This window comes from Talpa europaea, assembly GCF_964194135.1.
Source record: "Talpa europaea genome assembly, chromosome: 7".
Classification (NCBI taxonomy): Eukaryota; Metazoa; Chordata; class Mammalia; order Eulipotyphla; family Talpidae; genus Talpa; species Talpa europaea.
The window spans coordinates 72,619,008-72,640,223 of NC_140074.1; the positions used below are offsets into that span (position 1 = coordinate 72,619,008).

Here is a 21,216-nt window from a genome sequence, read left to right on the forward strand (position 1 = left end):
TGTAGGTCCTTTACCTATTTTGTTAGGTTTATTCCCAAGTATTTGATTTTTTTTTTATTTCAATAATAAAAGGGATGGTTTTCTTGATTTCTTCTTCATATTTATTGTTTGTGTATAGGAAGGCTACTGATTTTTGTGTCTTTATTTTGCATCCTGCTACTTTACTAAACTGATTGATTAGTTGAATTAGTTTTTCTGTGGAGTTTTTGGGGTTCTCTATGTATATTATCATATCATCTGCAAATAGTGATAGTTTGACTTCTTCCTTCACTATTTGGATTCCTTGTATGTCTTTCTCTTGTCTTAGTGCTCTGGCTAGGACTTCCAGTATTATATTGAAAAGCAGTGGTGAGAGTGGACATCCTTGTCTTGTTCCAGATCTTAATGGAAATGCTTTCAGCTTTTCGCCACTGAGAATGATACTGGCTGTGGGCTTGTCATATATGGACTTTATGATGTTGAGGTATGTTCCTTGTATCCTGAGAATTTCAAGGGCCTTTATCATAAATAGTGGTTGTACTTTGTTGAAAGCTTTCTCAGCAGCTATTGATATTATCATATGGTTTTTATATTTCTTTTTGTTGATGTATTGGATTACATTGATTGATTTTCAGATGTTGAACTATCCTTGTGTCCCTGGAATAAATCCTGCTTGGTCGTGGTGAATTATCTTATGGATGTATTGTAGGATTCTGTTAGCTAAAATTTCATTGAGGATTTTTGCATCAGTGTTCATTAGAGAGATTGGCCTGTAGTTTTCTTACGGTGTGTTGTCCTTGTTCGGTTTTGGTATTAGTGTAATGTTGGCTTCATAGAACATGTTTGGTATTATCCCTTCCTTCTCAATTTTTCGAAAGAGTTTGTGAAGGATAGGCACTAGTTTGTTTCTGAATGTTTGGTAGAATTCATTTGTAAATTATCTGGTCCTGGACTTTTGTTTTTGGGGAGGGTTTTGATTACCATTTCAATTTCACTGCTTGTACTTGGTCTGTTTAGGTGTTCTATTTCCTCTTTATCTAGCTTTGGATTATTGTAAAGTTGTGGGAATTTGTCCATCTCTTCTACATTGTTCAGCTTGTTTGCATGTAACTGTTCATAGTAGTTTCTGATTATTCTTTTGATTTCTGCTGTGTCTGTTGTGATATCACAAATGAAAGAGGAGAAATCCTTTGTGAGCCTGGCTAGGGAATGTCTATTTTATTTATTTTTTCAAAGAACCAACTTTTGGTTTCATTGATCTTTTGGGTTGTATTTTTAAGTTTCTCTTTCATTTATTTCTGCTTTGATTTTTTATTATTTCCCTTCTTCTACTGGCTTTTGGGTTTTTTTGTTGTTGTTCTTGTTTCAGTTCTTTAAGGTGGGAGATTATGTTGTTTCTTTGAGTTCTTTCTTGTTTCTTGATTTGAGCCTGAATTGCTATGTATTTTCCTCTTATAACTGTTTTTGCTATGTCCCATATCTTCTGGAGAGTTGTGTCCTCATTGTCATTCATCTCAAGATAATTTTTAATTTCTTCTTTGCTCTCCTCATTGATCCAATGGTCTTCCAGTAGTGTGGGTTTCATTCTTCATGAGATAGTATGGTTCCTTGCCTTGTTTTTATGGTTTATTTCTAGTTTGATGCCTTCATGGCCAGAGAATGTGGTTGGTATGATTTCAATCTAGTGTATCTGTTGATGTTTGTCTTATGTCCCAGTATGTGATCGACCCTGGGGAATGATCTGTGTACACTTGAGAAAAATATATACTCAGGTTTTTTTGGGTGTAGCGTTCTATAGATGTCTGTTAAGCCCAAGAGGTCTAGATCCTTCTTTAGAGCTTTAGTGTCCTTACATTTTTTTTGTCTTGTTGATCTGTCCATTCTTGATAGTGTCGTGTTGAAGTCTCCTACTACATATGTGTTTTCTCTGATGTCTGTTTTCAGAGATGATAATAGTTGTCTGATATATTTTGGTGCTCCTTCATTTGGTGAGTATATGTTAATGAGTGTTATAAATATAGTGATATAAGTATAGTTGTTCCTGCTTTCTTTTTTGGTCTATTTGTTTGTAGGATTGTTTTCCGTCCTTTTACTTTCAGTCCATTTTTATCTTTTGTATTTAACTGTGTTTCCTAGAGACAGCAAAAGGTTGAGTTTTGTTTCTTAATCCAGCCTGTGACTGTGTCTTTTTTTAATGAGTTAGTCCGTTTACATTTAGAGTTAATATTGATATGTTGGCATCTGTATTTGCCATTTTGTTTGTCTTTTCTGTGGTTTTATATTTTGTCTTACTTCGTTCTTATTCATCTCTGTTGATTCCAGTTTTAGGACTCCTTGTAGTTTTTTTTGGAGTGGGGGTTTAATCGTAATGAAATTCTGGAGTTTCTGTTTGTCTGGAAACAAAGTTTCTGTTTGTCTGTTTCAGCTTGTCTTTTATTTTTTATTTATTTATTTTTTTTTCGGGGTGGAAAGGCTTTATTGCGTGGCCCTGTCCTCGCCGGTGGGCCCGCGGAGCGTGCTTGTCTTATTTGTTCTTCATAGATGAAGGAAAGCTCTGTGGGATACAGTATTCTTGGTTGGCATTTGTTGTCTTGGAGTTTGTTGACATGTACCTTTACTCTCTCCTTGCCTGCAGTGTTTCTTCGGAGAAGTCTGATGTCAGACTGATTTGGTGTTCTTCTTGCTTTTTGATGTCAATTTTCAGTTCCCTCTTCATGCTCAGGAAGTTCTCATCGATTATCTCCTTGAATATTTTCTCTGTTCCTGTGTCACTCTCCTCTCCTTCTGGGATCCCTATAACTCTTATATTTCCTTTCCTTCTGTGTCTTCAAGAGTACTTATTTGTTCTTCCATTTCATCTATTCTGCTTTCATTGTTTTTCCGAGAGTTCTTCAGCTCCTTCATTAATCCTTTGATCTCCTGCATTTCTTTCACTTCCCTCTTTGGGGACTCAGTTTCATTCTTCTGATCATTGATTATTTTTCCCATATCATTTTTTACTTCTTTCAGTTTTTTAATCATGGCGATTTTAAATTCTCTATAGGGAAGGCTCAGAAGTTCTTCCAAGTCACTGTTGTTGCAGTTTGGTGGTTGATTTTCTTTTTGAGGTGTGCCCTTTCCCTGAGGACTTGCTTGGTTGCTTGTGGTTTTTCTTTTCCCTGCTGCTTGTTTTTTGATTTGCCCTATGCATTGAGACACTATGTCACTGGTACTGGCTGGCATCTCTTTGGTGAGCTCCCTCTGGGATGTTGAAAGCTCTGACTGTGGCGACAGCCCTTTCCCAGTTCCACACAGTTTTTTTTTTTTTTTTAAAGATTTATGTACTTATACATACAAGAGCTGGGGTACAGGTCACAGATGTGTGGGTGAGAGGATTCACCAGAGACAGAATGGGAAACAGAACAGGCAGATTGACTGGAGTACACTGCTGAGGGGAGCAGTGGGCAAGACAGGAGAGGTCTGCCTCGCCATCTGGGTTGCTCCCTGGCTAGCCAGGGATGGAATTCATGCTGCAGAGGCTACAGATTGCTTCGTAGTGCGGTGCTTAACCTCTTTGACCACCAAGGAGGCCCCTCATTTCCACACAGTTTTGGTGAGGTCCGGATGCAGAGCTCCCCATTTTAAAGATGGTGAGTGTGGGAGACATTCCCCTACACCCTCGGTCTGCCCTTCCAGTGGCTGGATCTCCCTCTGGGCACCAACAGGTGGCCAGTCACGGGGCCTGGCTTGTGCAGGGTTTCAGTTCACCTCTGACCGTGGGGACAGCCCTTTCTCAGTTCCATACAGTTTTGGTGAGGTCCAGATGCGGAGCTCCCTGTTTTAAAGATGGTGGGTCTGGGAGACACTCCTAAAGTGGATCTTTAAATCTAAGTACCCTAGTTAGGTAGGTAGCGCACTCTCTCACATACCAAATTCAGTTTAATTATTGCAGTGTGCTGTGGTTTGTGACCAAATGCAGGGTATAGAGTGAATAATTCTGTTACTTTTTTACTTCAAAAAAGTAACTTTTTTCAATTGTGGTAAAAACCACATAGCACAAAGTTGACCTTCTTAACCATTTTAAGTTATGGTACAGTAGTGTTAGTTATAGCCACATATCTCCAGAACTTTTCCTGTTGAAAAACTAACACTCTGTACCTGTGGAACAACAGCTCCCCTTTTCAGCTCACATTTTAACTTTGGCTAAGTCAAATTTTTGGAAATCACTTTGTACATTGCAGATACTGCCAAGTGATACTCAAATGTTTGTGATATTAGATCACCTCATGCAGGATCATTGTTAAGCTTGTTCATTCTCTTCAGTCAAACTGAGTTGCAAAATAATAACAATAGAAATTTTTTTGTCTGTGTGCACAGTGGATATGTATGATGAATTCTAACTCTACTGTCAGCAAATCTAAAGTTACAAGAGCCTTTCAAGAAGCAAATACTGTGATTAAAGGAATGGTTTCAAGATACCTTGAAAGTGGCAAAGTTGTGTTGGTTGAATGTGGTGGATGGGACATAAGTTATGCCATGAGTGGTGTGTGTGATGTGGGCTGCCATTCCGCTCCTCAGTCTCTCCCCCCAAACCCCATTCTTTGCTCCTTTCTTCTTCTTCTTCTTCTTTTTTGTTTTTTTGCTGCTACATTTATTCTCTTTTCTGAACTTGAGCCAAGCTCTTTTGACTTTTTGAACATTTGTTTTTATTCACAAAAATAATTTCAGGAGCTCTTCTGGGTTCCACTGTTAGCATTCAGCTCCTCAGTTATCTACTATTAGGCATGAGCAAAGAACCTGAAGTGCTTTTGGCAGTAATCTCAACCTATCACAACAGAACTGAATCATGTAAAATAGGCCATTTTCCATTCAGGCATTTTTGAGAAATAAAACCCTGCATTTGCACCTTATCCCACACTTCTTGCCAGCTCAGTTGAAATATGGTTTCATATTGTTTATTCAGTGGGCATTTTCACTCACTTAACGTGGATTTGATTCCTGGATGGTCAAAAAAAAAAAAATTGAGATGATGGAAATGAGAAAAACAAACCACATGTGGTATCTGTGAGCTCATAGATCAGTAGTTTTTATGTTTATAATTCTAATATCTGGCATGATGTTCTCTGTGCTGTAGATGTGGTTTTAGATAGAAGGTATTTGGAATCCTTGCTTATCTCTAAGAAAAATCTAGTAATCATTCAGGTTTTGTACATGCGATAGCACTGCTACCTTGCAGCAGCCATAAGGATACCCTAGCCCTAGTAAGGGGTGACTCTTAGACCCTCCCAGATACCATACTTTATGACACCCTGGTTCCAATCCTGGGGAGCTCTTCACACTTCCTCTTGGAAACTCACAGCCATGTCACGCATCTTCTTATTCTTCCTGTCTTGGTCAATTTCTCTTCCAAACCAACACTTAAAGAGGATGTGATAAAAGAGAACTATGGAATTGTGGCTTAACTGACCTCTCAGGCATCTGGTTCCCCTCTTGTCCTGTTCCCGGTGCTGCTGCTCCAGTTGGTTCTCCACAGGGTGGGGGCCATCCAGGCATAGGACACAGGCCCCCCTGTGCCTCCTGGCTTCCTCTCTGGTCTGGGGCCTAGATCTCCCCCAGGCACAGGACTGACACTGTGGCGGTGGCTTTCCCACCGGATTGATCCTACAGCACCCACATCTGGGCACCAACCCAGAGTTCTGGGATGTTGGTTGGGGTCACATTTCTGTTTTCGAGACAGAAAGCCAGGGACACTCAATTAGTGGTGAATCCTGAGTGAGATTCCCTCACTAGGCTAGTTTCTAGGGCAGGTCAATAACAGGTCTCTCCAGACCATTTTGTGACCCTCCCTTTGGCCTCATGTTATTGCCACGTGTTGCTAAAAAAGAAAATGAAGTACTTCTAAAAATAACCTTGGATTGCTTTTTTCTCTTAATTTGTATTTTCAAGGAATTGAATATTCTCTCACCACCTTATGTTTAACCACTCATTTCAATTTTAATGTGTATCACTTGTTTTCAGTATAGTCAAAATTACTGGGTTGCAGATATGGAAAGGCTCTAGTGGGACAATCAATAGTCAGAATTTCTTATTTCATACTGAAATGTCAGCTTCAATACCAGGCCCTAAATGAACATTTCTGTAGTTACCAAGCCTAGCTACTGTGAGACATAGTACACCTATATTGGCAAAATTAGGTATAAGTAAGATGCTGGCAAAAAGACCAGTTCTTTTCTAGATGACAGAAGTGTCACATGTTATTACTTCTCGCCAAAGGATGTCCTTTGGTGTCCTGGGAATATTTGGGCTGCACATCGAGCCATCGTTCTACGAAGGGTTTCATTCTAACTGACTTAGAGCTTTAAGCTTTTATCTATTGGGTTTCTCCCCCAGTTTTTCTTTCCCATATTCTCTCTTCATCCAATGTGGAAACAAAAATGCCAGTAGAGAATCAGAAAATGAGTAAGTGCTGAGAGATGGGGGTGGCAGGGCTGTGGCTCACCTTAATCTACATAAGCCTACATAAGCCATTTTGTAGGCAGGATGTGTCACCCTACTGCTGAGCAGCAGGCTTTGATCACTCAAAAAACAACCATCGAAGTTGTTTTCTTTTCCAGATAACTGACTCTGACAGAACATGTCTCTGGACCGGTATCATGTTTTCAAGAGTTTCAATTATTTTGATCTGTTCAGTGGAAGAGAGATGCAAAAGCTTGTTTTTGGTTTTATAAGTGCCTCATTATATTCCACATAAGGCTTCTCTTTTTTTAGTACAATGTGTATCTGAAAACTGCAGTTCTTTTGTTTGAAAATCTGCCTCAGCTAGTTGCTGCTTCATGGCTTGACCTTGAATTTGGGCATGCTGTCATTTATGTGGAGGTGTTGGACAGTCACATCAGAGGACCACTCTGACACAACACAGTCACTGATTATGCGTTGTCACAGCTATTGCCACTTTCTTAACAGCTGGGGTATGTGGCCTGGTCCCATCATGGTGTGCCTGCTGGTTTTGATAAATCATGATTACTTTTCTATTTATCAACCCAACATTCTAGTTTCATTTTGGGTACTGAAAGCACTTTAATTTATGAAAGAAAGTAATTGATTTGAAATCTTCCTTTTTCAACAGATTAGTTGAATCCATCTTTGCAAATAGTCCTTTATGACAATAGAAACCAGATTTTTGTGGCAAGGGACTTTTTGGGAATCTCAGCTTACTTCTGGATAGAGATCTTTTCACAAAGCTGGACATTTCTTTTTCTCACAGGTGGCAGCACTAACATGCTTAGTCCCATATGCACGAAGCATATGTCTCAAAAAGCATGCTGAACAGCTCTCACTTAATTCAGAGCCGTGTCAGATTTTGAATCTCTTGAATCATGGAGGCCCATATCCACCTATATGCAAAGGAACTGAAATAAAATGGTTAGTTCTTGGAGAATTTGAGGATTAGGCAGCTGCCCAGGTTAGAATGGTTACCTTGCAGACTGGAGGTTGTCTTAGACTGGTTGGAAAGTCTGAGACATTTTAGTGCTTTTGTGAAATTCTGGTACCAAAAAGGAAGGATTTTTGAAAGGGAAGGAAGCTAATGTTTCCCAAGCAACTACTATATGCCAAACTTTGTGTTTATTTTTCATTTCATCTATTTAATGATGAAGCTACCAAAAAAATCTGCCTATTTGGAAAACATGGCCTGAGGAGAAAAACCCTTGAGATCAAAGTTAAAAAATTTCCCCTGCTCTTGGAAGGGAAGTCAAGTAATTATACTTTTTCTAAATAACAATTACCATTCATATGTGCTAGGCATTGAGGCTAGGCTATATGTGCTAGGCTCTAGGCTAAGCTCAGTACATATATTAAGTCATTTCATCCTCACAAAATCCCAAGCACATAGGGTTCTGAGGTCCCTTTTGGGTTCTTTTGCCACCTAACAAACCACTCCAAGTTCAGTCACTTAAAAGGGCAACAATCCTTGGAACGGGTTTGCTGCCAGAACTCAGGTGTCATGTAAGCCACAGCTAAACTAAACCAAAATGAGAAAGAACAAGACTGATACCAAAATCATCATTACTGGACATGTCGGTTCTGCGAAGTCCACCCCTGCTGGTCCTCTGATGCCCAAATGTGGACTCCACAAGAGAACCATTGAAAAATTTGAGAAGAAGGCTGCAGAGATGGGGAATGGCTCCTTCAAGTATGCCTGGGTCTTGAATAAACTGAAAGTGTAATTGGGCATAGTATCACCATCAGTATCTCCCTATGGAAATTTGAGACCAACTAGCATGATGTGCTTATCATTGTTGAGAGACTTTATTAAAAACATGATTACAGGCACATCTCAGGCTGACTGTGCTGTCCTAGTAGTGGCAGCTTGTGTCCGTACATCTGAAGCTGGTATTTCCAAGAGTGGGCAGACTGTGAGCATGCCCTTCTGGCTTGCACAATAGGTGTAAAACAAACTAATTGTTGGTATTGATAAAATGGATTCCACTGACCCATCCTACAGCTGGAGGAGATATGAGGAAATCATTAAGGAAGTCACTACCTACATTAAGAAAATTGGCTTTAATCCCAGTAGCATTTGTGCCAATTTCTGGTTGGAATGGTGACAGTATGCTGGAGCCAAGTGCTAATAACGGCTTGGTTCAAGGGATGGAAAGTCACTTACAAAGATAACATCGCCAGAGGGACCTGTTGCTTGAAGCTCTTGATCACATTCTGCCACCAACTCATCCAACTAACCCCTAGGCTTGCCCCTCCAGGGCATCTACAAAATTGGGGGTATAGGGACTGTCCCTGTGGGCCGAATTAAGACTGAGATTCTCAAACCTGGAATGGTGGTCACCTTTGCTCCAGTCAGTGTTACAACTCTGATAAAATCTGTGGAAATGGGCCTTCCTGGTGGCACAAGGGGTTAAGTCTCAGCACTATCAAGCTATTGCCAGCCACTGAAGCATGAGTTCCATCCCTGGCCAGGGAGCTACCCACATGGCACAGCAGATCTCTCGTGTCTCGCCTGCTGCACCCCTCAGCAGTGTATTTCAGTAGATCTGCCTGTTCAACTCCTCACTTTGTCTCTGGTTAATCCTCTTACCCCCTCCTGCATCTTTGGCCTACACCCCAGTTCTTGTATGCATAAATAAATAAAAATAAATCTTAAAAAAAAAAAAACCTGTGGGAATGCACCAGGCAGCTTAGAGGGAAGCTCTTCCTGTGGACAGTGTGGGCCTCAGTATTATCAAAGATGTTCATCATGGTAGTGTGACTGGTGACAGCAAAAATGCTCCACCATAGGGCCTCCCCTGGTGGCACAGCAGTTGAGCACTGGGCTGCAAAGCTGCCCGCAGCCTTTGCAGCGCCGGTTCGATCCCTGGTCACCGGCGAGGGTCCCACATGGTGCAACGGACCTCTCCTGCTGCACCCACTGCCCCCCTCAGCAGTGTGTTTCGTCAGTCTGCCTGTTCTATTCCCCACTCTGGTGAATTCTCTCACCCTCCCGTGCTTCTGACTGTACCCAGTGCTTGTATAAATGAATGAATGAATGAATGAATAAATAAATCTTAAAAAAAAAAATGCCCCACCATAGAAGCAGCTGGCTTCATAGCTCAGGTGAGTATTCTGCACCATCCTGGCTAAATCAGCACTGGATGTGCACCTGTGCTAAGTTGTCATCCAGCCACATTGCTTGCAAGTTTGTTTAGCTGATGGTCATTCTGGGAAAAAGCTGAAAGATGGCCCCAAATTCTCAAAATCTGGTGATGCTGCCATAGTTGCTAAGGTTCCTGCTCAGCCCACGTGTACTGAGAGCTCCTCTCTGTCCTCCTTTGGGCCATGTTGCTATTCATGACATGACATAGCCAGTTGCCATGGGTGTCATCAAAGCAGTGGACAAGAAGGCAGCTGGAACTGGTGAGGTCACCAAGTCTGCCCAGAAAGTTAAGTGAATATTACCCCAGTACCTGCCACCACAGCCAGTCAGTGGTAGAAGAATGTCTATTTCAGCTGCCATTTGAGCTTTATAGTAAAAGATTGGTTGATGATGACAATGCGTCTTAAACCTTAAGGAGGAAAGGAAAATGTTCTGTGGAACATTTGGTTTCTTTTGTGTGACAGTTTTAAGTTACTAGTTTTTAAAACCAGTACATTTTAATGGAAACAACTTGACCAAAAACCGTCAGAGAATTTTGAGACTCATTTAGACAAAGTTTAATGAGAAAAAGAAAATGGTAACAGTCCTTGTTTGATTGTGAATCTAAGATGCGGGATGAGGGAGCTGCTCTTTCTTCTTGCTGTAGCATCAGCCAGTTGACTGCCTGGTGAGAGGACTCCTTTCTGGGGGAAGTGGTGCTAGCCAGGAGTGCAGTTTGGGATACTGGCTTTACCCCACAGGTGGCTCTCACAATGCAATTTGGACTCTACCACAGCAACATGGCAGCTGGGTTCTCAGGTCAAGTATTCTAAACACAACATTGGAGTGTTTAGAATGTGTGTGTATGTGTTCATATATAAAAGAGAGCATGGTTTACTGTCAAATATGTAAGGCCCATCTATCAATTAAAATGAGAAACAATGAGTCTAATAGAAAAATAAGTAACGGGTGTGGACAGTTGACACCCATTCAAATACAAAGGCCAATAAACATGAAAGGTTATGTCATCCTATGTGAAAAAATACTGATCTTGCTACTAAGCAAGAAAAGAGGGTGGTTTGCTTATTTTGCCCATCAGATTGGCTCAGAATAATAATGCAAAGCATTGAGGCTATGAAGCCACAGCAGGTCATCAACTATAGTTGGAGGAGTGTAAGCTGATACTAAAAGCAAGCATATGGTATGACCCAAGAATTCCAAATCAGGTTAGGAAAACCCTCACATTTTCAGAGGAAACAGGCACACACAAAAAAAAATCATTGCCTTGTAGTTTCTGAGAGTGAAAGGAGGAAAACAAAATGTCCACCAGTTAGGGAATGGTAAGCAAACTCTGACCCAGACAACCCAAGGACATTAGGCAGCAGTGGAAGAAGGATTCAAGAGCTCTACGCAAATGGGTTTTGGTGAGGGGACATAGTGCTATGCACCACTATCATCACAGTGGCTACTTTTGGTGAGGTAGGGGGGATGGTCAGGACTGGGAAGGAGGGAAGATGATCAGAAGGGATTATGTGGATGTTTTAATCTTTTAAGGACAATGTATTTATATATTTCTTGTATCATATTTTTAAGAGATGAAATGAAAATTTTGTACTCCCCAAATGTCCTCTGCAGGGAATGTGCCAGGTAAGGTAAGATCTATCAAGTTGGCAGTGCAGGTGCCATGTGGGAAGTTGTGTCTGGGTTGGTGGCTTCTTCGGCCCATGAGGTTGAGCTTCCCTTAAGGACTATCTCTACTCACCCCTGTCACCTCATCTCATGCTGGTCACAGCATCCTTTTGACACTCTGCTTAAACAAAAAAGGCTTTTCTCTTTACTTCCTGTTGCACAGGAAATTCTGTCCAATTTTAAGTTTGGACAGAAACATGTTAAATAGGTATTAGCAGGAGGGAACTAGAGAGATACATTAAGTAGGTGGTATTGACTTGGGGGTCCCAGCACACTCCACCCAGGGCACTTGCGTCCTTTGACCCCTGCCCGCTCTCAAGCACATCTAGAGCCCTATGTGTCCAGAGAGAGGGATTTTCTCTCTTACGGAGCCAAGGCCTACCTTCCAAATTACTTAACTCAGCTATTTCATGGCTGGAAAACCATCCCTCCCCTAGATTTATGGCCCCAGAAATGCCCACCCATTTTAGGAAATCCCACTGTCTGACACAGGCCCCTGTGTAGCCTGAGTTAGCATGACAGCCACTTCAGAGGCCACACATAAGCTAGTGTCTTCAAGACATGCATGCCTGTGCTGAGAGGAGTTAAAGCCAAGAATGGGATACTGATAGACTTACCCTGCTTTTTTGGCATAACCTTCCTGGATAAAATGAAAGATCACTTTCCCCATTTGAGTGTTAGGCCTGTTTTTCCATGTTGTTACTTGAACTTGGACTTGAGGTGGAAAACAGAGAGAAAATGTATTTTCAGATACAGTATGCATTTTGAATTCAAAGGGTATTGCTCATTCAGAGGAGATATGCCCATTAGGAACTAAACTGGTATTATTTATTGGATTTGGGGGCAACAATGTATATGGTACATAAGCAAGGAATGGTGTTTTCAAATCGCTTAATGTGCTTCTAACCTTAAACCCACATTTAAGGTTTTACTTTACTTTTACTTTACTTCACATGCAAAAAGCAGTTTTTCTGGATTTGAGGGTTTTTCAGTTCTTGACTAAAGCCATGAAATAATTCAAAGCCATGTCTAGGCAAAGCAAAGTTTATTTATTTAGAGACTGCACCCTAGAAGAGGTCCAGGTCGTCAGAGAGCAGGGAAGAACAACTGCAAGGAATTTGGGGGTACTCCTGGCTTAAATGGGGTGCAGGTGGCCACTCACTTTGTGTCTTTCTGGGGTTTACTGGCGCTCCAGGAGATTGCTTGATCTTTCTGGCAGGAGTTTCAAAGTCACTTCCCCTTTACTGTGATCCTGGGGTATAGTTTTATCAGCCCCAGCAGCAGCTTAGGTGGGGAGAGGAGAGGTCTGCCTTCTTGGCTTTTCCACTTCTTGGGCCTTTTTAGTTAGGGTGAGAGACTGCCTTCTCCCCTCTGGGGGTTTCTTGGCTCTCCCTGCGCTTTCATGACCCTGACAAGTGTTTCCTTGGGTCCTGAGTATAGCCGGCTGTTTAATTATCTGTAGGCATTATCCTCTCTGCTCTGACTGCCTAATAAGAAGACCTTATGCTTCATCTTTCCCTTTGGATTTCCTGACTACCATTTTACATTCCTCCAAGTTATCTGTTACTAAAAGAATTTAAATGAAAATGTGAGATGAGAATTTGAAAACCCTTTAGCACTTCTCCTGGATTAATAAGAAAGGACATTCAACACTGGTGACAAAGGAGTGCTGAGTTTGAATAGTTGGTTTAGTAACAGGCCAAGCCAAGCTATGAATAGGTGCTTCCCCTCATGCCTCCACATAATTGGGATAGTTGGATTTAAGAGAAGAATCATCTCAAATTACTTGAGAAAATTATTTCAGGGCATTGCCTGATACACATTTCTTACTCAAAATTTTCTGACCTCAATTATTTTTTTTAACTTTTATTTTAAGTGCTTTTTATTTCTTTCATTGTTGTTAACTTTTGGATAGTATTTGCTTTTTCCCCTCAGGAGTAGTCCCTGTAGTTCTCCATCATCACAGTCTCTATGCTTTTCTCTCCACTATTTTGACCTCTCTTTATTCCCCTCCCCTTCTTATGTCTCAGATCTATGGTCAGCTTGCAAGTTCTGTCTTTTTCCGGACCCTTTGTTTGGTTTTTCTATATTCTGCATATAAGTTAAACTTTCTGATATTTATCTTTTTCCTTCTGACTTTTTTCATTTAGCATAAGCCCTTCTAGCTCCATCCAGGTTGCTACAAGTGGCATGACTTTATCTTTTTTGATTGGTGAATAGTTTTCCACATCTTCTTAACCACTCTTCTGTTTTGGAGAATTTAAGTTGTTTCCATATCTTAGCTACTCTAAGTAGTACTGTATTAAACATAGGAGTGAAGCTTTCCTTTCAAATGAGTGTTTTTGTGTTCTTTGGGTGATTCGTAGGAGTGGAATTGCTGGAGCATAAGGTCAATCCATTTTTAGTGTTTTGAGGACCCTTCACACAGCTCACCATTGTGGCTGCACCAGTTAACATTCCCACAAGCAGTATAAGACCTGAGGGTTCCTTTTTCAAAACATCCTCGCCAGCATTTGTTGCCAGTTGTTGTTGTTGTTTTTTTTTTTTTTTTTAATATGGGCCACTCTCACAGGTGTGAGGTGGTATCTCATTGTTGTTTTCACTTGCATTTCCCTGATAACTAGTGATGTTGAACATTTTTTCATATGACTCTTGACCATTTGCATTTCTTCTTTGGAGACGTGTCTGTTTAGCTCTTCTGCCCATTTTTTGATTGGGTTGTTTGCTTTATTTTTGTTGAGTTATATGAGCTCTTTGTAGATCTTCGGTATCAGTCCCTTATCAGTTGTATAGTGTACAATTATTTTTTCCCATTCAGTAGGGTGTCTCTTTGTTTTGTTTGCTGTCTCTTTTGCAGTACAGAAGCTTTTCAGTTTGTTGTGGCCCCATATTCTCCTTTGTTTTCCTCTCTTCTGGAGATGAATCCTAAAAGATGTCTTTGAAGTTTGTGTTACAGAGTGCTTTGCCTGTTTTCGCCTGTATATATTTATGGTTTCATGTCTGATATCCAAGTCTTTGACTTTTGTTGAGAGATAGTAATCTAGTTTCATTACTTCGCCTCTGGCAGTCCAGTTTTCCCAGTGCCTTTTATTGAAGAGGCTTTCCTTGTTCCAGTGTATATTCTTTGTACTTTTGTTGTAGATTAGTTGACCATGTATGTATGTTTTTATTTCTGGGCTTTCAGTTCAATTCCATTGGCCTGTATGTCTGTTTTTGTACCAGTACCAGGCTGTTTTAATTATTACAGTTTTGCACTGTAATTTGAAGTCTGTGAGTGTAATAGACTCAGTTAGGAGAGCTTTAGCTATATGGGAGTTTTTGTGATTCCATATGAATTTTGTTATTTCATTTGAAATTCAGCAATATTTGTTCTTTGAAGAATGTCTTTGAGCCTCTCCTATCAAGAGTAATTACATTCTTAATGTCTATGACTCACTGTTTAAACTAAAATCAAACTTGTATTTGTCAGAACAGCTCTCACAGAGTAGAATCTGTTGGGATGCTTCCCTAATTCAAATTCTCACTTTAATTATTTAATAAATTATGTATTCTTGAAACCAATATTTTTCGTTTTATTGGGTTATTACTAAGAAATAATCTTTCTGTCTGAATAATCTAGCTATGTGGTAAAGAGAAGGGTAGGGGGAAATTCCCCCTCCTCCCCACACCTTAAAATATACATTGAAATTTCTAACTCCTAACACTTTAGAGTGTAATCTTATTTGAAAACAGTGCCTCAACAGATTTAATCAATAAAATAAGGCCGCACGCCTGACTGGTGTCCTGTAAAGTGGGGAAGTTTAGGCACAGACATAGGCATGCACTGAGGAAAGACTCTGGAAGGGTACAGGGAGAAGGCCATGTGAAATGCAAAATTGCAGTGATACATCTACAAGTCCAGGAATCCCAGAATGCCAGCAAATCGCTGGAAGCTAGGAAGAAAGGAATGAGCTTCCACTGCAGGTTTGAGAAAGAATATGACCCTGCTGACACCTTTGATTTTTGGACTTCTAAGAACTCTGAGGCAGTGTTTTTGCTATTCTAAGTCATCCATTTTGTCAGTGTATCCTTAGTAAACTACTACAACTACCTGGACCTAACCTTCATAAAATACAAATTTAGAATAAACTAAGATTGGGAATTTCTGTCATCTGTCATATTAGTGTATCATTGTATTTCCCCAATGTCCTACATGTTTGTCTAGACCCTTGAAATTCTCCATCAAGAAGTGAATTCTGAATCCCCTCCCCTTAAATCTAGATAGACTTGTGACTCTATTTCGATGCTAACATTTGAGACAGCTTCCACTCTTGTGATTCTTGAATTTGTCCCAGAGCCCCAAATTGACATGTGAACAGTCCTAGCATCTTGAGTCCACCAAGCCCTGAGTATGTCCAAACTCTCCCAAATGCAACAACCGCATGGAGACAAAGATGCCCAGGCAGCCCCAGATGCTCCAGTCCCCCTGTGGTTTCTTTCAAACACTGTCCCCTTGAAGGAGCCCTGAGTCAGAGTTGCCCAGCCAACAGTTCTAGGATTCCTCATCCACAGATACCTTAAGAGAGAACAGAATGATTATCATGTTTAAAGCTCCCAAGTTTTAGGAAAATCTGTGACACACAGTAGAGAACTAGAAAAGCTAGTATACCAGGTTTATTGCATAGGTTACTTTCTTTTAATTGCTATTTTTAAAAATGGATTGTGTTATTACTTATGATTAAATATATTTCTGTTTAGAGCAGATAGAATACAGCTGCAAAATCTTACTGACTTAAGATAATAGGATTTATTTCTTACTCACTGAAAATCCCATGTGGATGTCAAAGGGTGGGTGGATCTCCTCCAAAGAGTGACTCAGGGATTCCTCTACCTATATCTCTGTGTGGCCCTGCTCTCCTTGGAGTCCTCTGCTGGGTCTTGTATGTACAGATGGCCAGAGAGAGACAACGACCATGTGGGATATTTTAGAGGCAAATAATGAAAGTGGCACAGATCATTTTGGTCCACATTCCACTGGCTAGAACTGGTCCTGGATTCAAGGGAGTTGGGATGTACAGATTTACTGTGCACCCATGAAGAAAAAGTAAGAATGTTGGGAGCATAGCGGTAACTCTGCCACATCCACACACAGGGTCATAGAATCTCAGAATATCTGGGTGCTGGAAGAGACCTGAGAGATCAGCTTCTCCATGAGATCCATTTGCATGTGATCCCAGAGTAACTTAAAATGCAGAGTTTGTTTATTTATTTATTTTTTTTGGTGGGGCGGGGGGGGGTACCTGCTGAATCAATGGCAGGAAGTGGGTTCTAAGAAACTGCATTTTAATCAGATTCCTACAATTGTATATACTAAAGTTAGAGATCCACTTGCCTTAGTTGTTCTGCCCTCTATTTTACAGATAGGAAAGCTGAAGACCAGAGACGGGATCACCATACATTTCCTCCAGTCCCCCACATCCTGAGGCCGGAGCTGGAGTTAGAGGCCTGTGTGCTGGGGCTATTCAGTTCTTACCACGCCAGCTCCCAGGGCTTTGTCATGACCCTCAGGGTGTGCCGTGGCAGAGCATACTGGGCTCCTGAATTGTTCCAGTAGTCTCTTGTCTACCTTTACACATACTTATTCTTTGACATCAAATGGAGAAATCTGACAGCAAAGAATCATACATTTGCTGTGAAATGCCTGTCAGGTGTTGTTAGCTAATAGCCGAGACTCTCTACAGGTTCCATTATGACCAGACCTAGTCCAGAAGCAAGTTCAGTTACATCCTGAACAACCTCTAGCAAGAGTCAGAGATCCTAAAAATTGTTTTTATTTAGAAATAAACCCTATAATCATTTCTCTTATGATACTCTAAGGTCCACTTTGTTTTTAATGCTGTAATGTGTCTTTTTTTTTTTTTTTTTTTGGTGGGACCCTCGCCTGTGGCCGGTGGCCGGTGAATGAACCGGACCGCCCAGCGCTCAACTGCCGCACCACCAGGGGAGGCCCAGCTGTGATGTGTCTTGATTACATCTCTTATGGCTGTCTTTTAGGGGAGTCATTGGTGGCATGGGAGGGAACCTCCATAATTTCATGTTCTTTGGGTGAAAATAGTCCAATGCTAATTAGCATGCATTTCACACAATTTCCATGATAATATGGTAATTTAAAACACTCTGACTCAAAGACTTAATAAAGGAGATTAGACTTGCTTTCTAAATTTGCTACACAGATTGCTCATCACTCTCTATCAATCTCTCTTCTCTTAAGCAAAATGTAAAATTGGGGGCAAAGAGTGAAAGTGCCAAGGTTTTGACAGATATCCTTATTAATGTTATTGTCACAAGCATTTGTGTGTTTTTTTTTAAGAGTGTATGTTAAAGTGCCTATGTGAAAACAGTCAAGTCACTTTCTACCTCTGGAGACTTGGGGGCCTTCCTGGGATAAATTATCAAATGATGCATATTATGCTCACACACCATTGTAAAATCATTTAGTTTTAGTTGCTTTGGTTAGTAACTAAAGTATAAGTAGAATTTCTTGACTTACACATCTGCCTTCCATAGCGATGTGAGGGAGGACATATATGTAGGGTCTTCAAGGTGGCAGTTTCAAAACCAGTGATGGGTGTAAGGCCTGTGAGATGGTGGCGAAGGGGGGACTTCCCATGTCCAAGATGGGAATGTCCTTACTCAATGTCCTTACTCATTTTTCCTTGGCCTCTTATTCTCTACAGGGTGTCTCACCTTCCAGGTTCTCTCCGCACTACACGGAGTTTCCCAGTGATCACAGTTCTTACATAAGGGCTTCAAGAGGCAGGATGTGTAGGGCCTGTGAGAAAGCACAACAGGGATGGCAGTGCCACTTCTGCTTTGCATTTTGGTCAAAGCAGTCCTGCCCAGATTCAAGGGGATGGAGCTATATCAGGGTGCAGAAGGGCATGTTGCATGCCATCTATTATACCATCTTTGGAAAATGCATTGTGCCTCAGTGGGCCATGTAGCTGACTTGCTAGGCCACAGAGCATGTTCCTTCCCAACACCACAGTCACCATCACTGAGTGGGTTCTTGAAGTGACCATGGTGGGAATATGACCCCTCAGGAATAGGCCTTGTCCCACTCTAACCCCAGAAAGCCTATTATTAAACCCAGACCAGCATAGCACTGCTGCTATGGAATACTTTTACTTTAAGCCAAATGGGAAGAAAGAACATTGAGGGCCCCAAAGCTGTAACTGACCTGGAACATCAGAATAACTCCTTGGGGTGTTCCTTATTTACGGACAAGGAATCCTAGGACCATTGAGGTTAGGTAAGTTGTCAAGATTTCAATTGGGGGCTTCTTACCCTCTACCATCCTGGTTTATAGAGTCTGGACCCTACAGAAGAATGAACTCTTCCCTTGTCATGAAGGAAGCTCAGGTTAGATGTGAGGGAAGAAAGCTAACCAAAGGAGAGTAACAAAAACCTAACCTGGGGCACTGTGAATGTTCCTAGGAAGAACTCTGGCTTCTTAAATGCCCCAAGTTGTTTGGGCACTGGAAGATTTATTCCAACTCTAGGCAACCCAAATCCTAGTCATTTGTCTTTGTCAGGAAAGTTACTGGTGTCTTAAAGAACATAAACAATGTGTGTGGGTGAAGGGGAGAGGGTAAGCAACTGGAAAGAGGGCAGAGAAAGGAGAGGCTAGGCCTGGCACCATATTTATAGGAGTACCCCCTTCCTGGGTGTGCAGAGTTTAGGCCAAGTCAGTGGGTTTAAGGGGACCAGTAGGGAAGTGGGCTTCATGTTGGAGCCTGCACTGGGGGAGCTAGGTTGGCATTCCACAGGAATGGGCCTCACCAGCCTGCCAGACTTGCCAGGTGTTTCCCATATATAGATTATTATTAATACTCAAAACCCTCAAAGTCAGTTTCTGTTATTCCTGTTTGAGGAGAAAATGAGGTCAAGAGAGAGAGCCTTCCAGCTGCAGAATTAAGATTTAGCTGGATGCGGTGATTGTAGACCATCCTGCATGGATGGTCCTGCATGGAAACACCAGGCCTGATCCATGACCCTGAAGTCTGCAAGGAAAGAAGCAAAGAAGCAAAAAATTGACAGTTTCCTCATTGTTGGTTTGCAGTTTCAGATTTCTTTCCCTCCTCCTGTTCCCTGTTGTTCAGGGGGTTCCTTTTACTCTTCTGTTGGTCTTAAGAGGCCTAAGAGGACAGAAAATTGAGAAGCAGGGGCTTCATGGAGCTGTGTGGGGGGTCAGTTTGACTAGGGTGACGTAGGGTGCTGTGGGGAGAGAGGGCAAGAAGTCCAGAGGATGCAAGTGGGAAGGCCACCAGCTGCAGGGTGGGCATCCACTGCAGCTTCTGCCACAAGCTGAGGCTCGGCTGGCACCTGACTTTTCTGGCCTCTCAGGTCTGGCTCCTTGTGAAAGAGTGTGCTGAGACAAGAGTAACAGCGTGGTGCACTATGTGTTCTTACCTGCACACCCAATTGCAAAACCACTCAGCTGCAGGGAACAATAAAGGGGTTAACTTAAAAATAGGGGAAACAAAGAGTTCCTGAGGCCATGAGTGACCTGCTGTCTTCCACAGTGTCCCAAACCAGACAAAAGGCCACTCATTCAAAATGGCATTGTCCTGTCCACAAGGGCCTGGAGCTGGTGGCAACCAGAAAGCAGCAGGCCGGGATCCAGCTTACCACAGCTGGAGGCACTCAACAGCTGGGGCCACTGAGATGACAAATAGCAGCACCCAGTACCAGTCTGAAAGTCAGGATGGACAATGTTGGACACTGGACTGGACAGCAGCAGAAATAGCAGCACTGGGAGGCAGAGCTGATTGATCAGATACACTATGTTGACAGCTCTCAAAAGTTACCTGGACAGGGGCCTCCCCGGTGGTGCAGCGGTTGAGCGCTGGGTGGCAAAGCTGCCTGCGGCCTCTGCGGCGTCGGCTCGATCCCCGGCTGCTCCCCGGCCACCAGAGGAGGGTCCCACATGGCACGCAGACCTCTCCTGCCGCCCGCTGCTCCCCTCAGCAGTGTACTTCGGTCCTTCTGCCTGTTCTGCTCCCCGCTCTGGCTCTGGTGAATTCTCTCACCCTCCCACGCTTCTGACTGTGCATGTATAAACAAACAAATAAATAAAAAAATAAAAACATGCCTCTATTAAAAAAAAAAAAAGTTACCTGGACAGAGTGCCAGTTATCTGTCAACATGCGGTACAGCTCTGGCCAGTAGTGCCTGTCAGCATTGGTCACTGGGAAGTGGTGTTAGAAACACTGTGTTAACAGCTTTGTGACACCAACAACAAACAGCTCTTTGAAACACCAGGCCTAGAGCCATTGATGCTTCTTCTGGGCAGTGTCAGAGGAGGACCGGAGGCAGGTGTGGCCCTCCTGTCCTCTGCAAATCTCTTTGGCTTCTCTGAGAAGCTTTTCAGCTTCTCTTATTTCTTTGGAGATTTAGCGGCTGGATGCTGCTTCTTTCTTTCCTGGGAAGCCAGGAGTAGATTCCATTAAAGAGTCAGTCCCAAGCTAGCTCCTGCCCGGCCTTAGTCCTCTTCCAGGATCCCCTACCTGCAAGTCTGATTGGACCGTTTTCAATCCTATGGATTATTGGACCATGCAGCACTAATCAGCTCATAGTTTGCACCTAATTGCTCCATTCTGTGATCCATGCACCAAATATGACAGTGTCAGTGGGGGAGCCTGCAGCAGCACTATAGGGTGGACTCCACTGGAAGCCTGCCCTGCTGGTCTGGGCTCCCCAGATCTCTACTGCCTGCTGGAGGGAACCACAGCAGCAGCTTGTGGTGTGGGCAGAAAACCGCCACTGCTCTCCCAGTGGTTTCTGCTGCCCAGCCAGTGACAGAAAAGAGCCAATCTGTTTCACTTACGGACACGCTGAGCCCTCAGCTGGGGCCCCAGGAGTGGAGGAGTCACGGTGTCCTCCAGAGAAACATCCTAAAGTTA

General features: G+C 42.3%; 1 protein-coding gene and 1 pseudogene across 2 annotated transcripts in view; both read left to right on the plus strand.

The window, feature by feature from the left end:
- DAPK1 (death associated protein kinase 1) overlaps window positions 1-21,216 on the plus strand; it is a gene marked incomplete at both ends in the record, with an annotated part of 208,491 nt that overhangs the window by 114,912 nt on the left and 72,363 nt on the right. The window lies entirely within an intron of this gene.
- Window positions 7,989-8,873, plus strand: LOC311172693 (elongation factor 1-alpha 1-like; annotated as a pseudogene). Its single transcript has one exon. The product of its transcript is annotated as an elongation factor 1-alpha 1-like (transcript).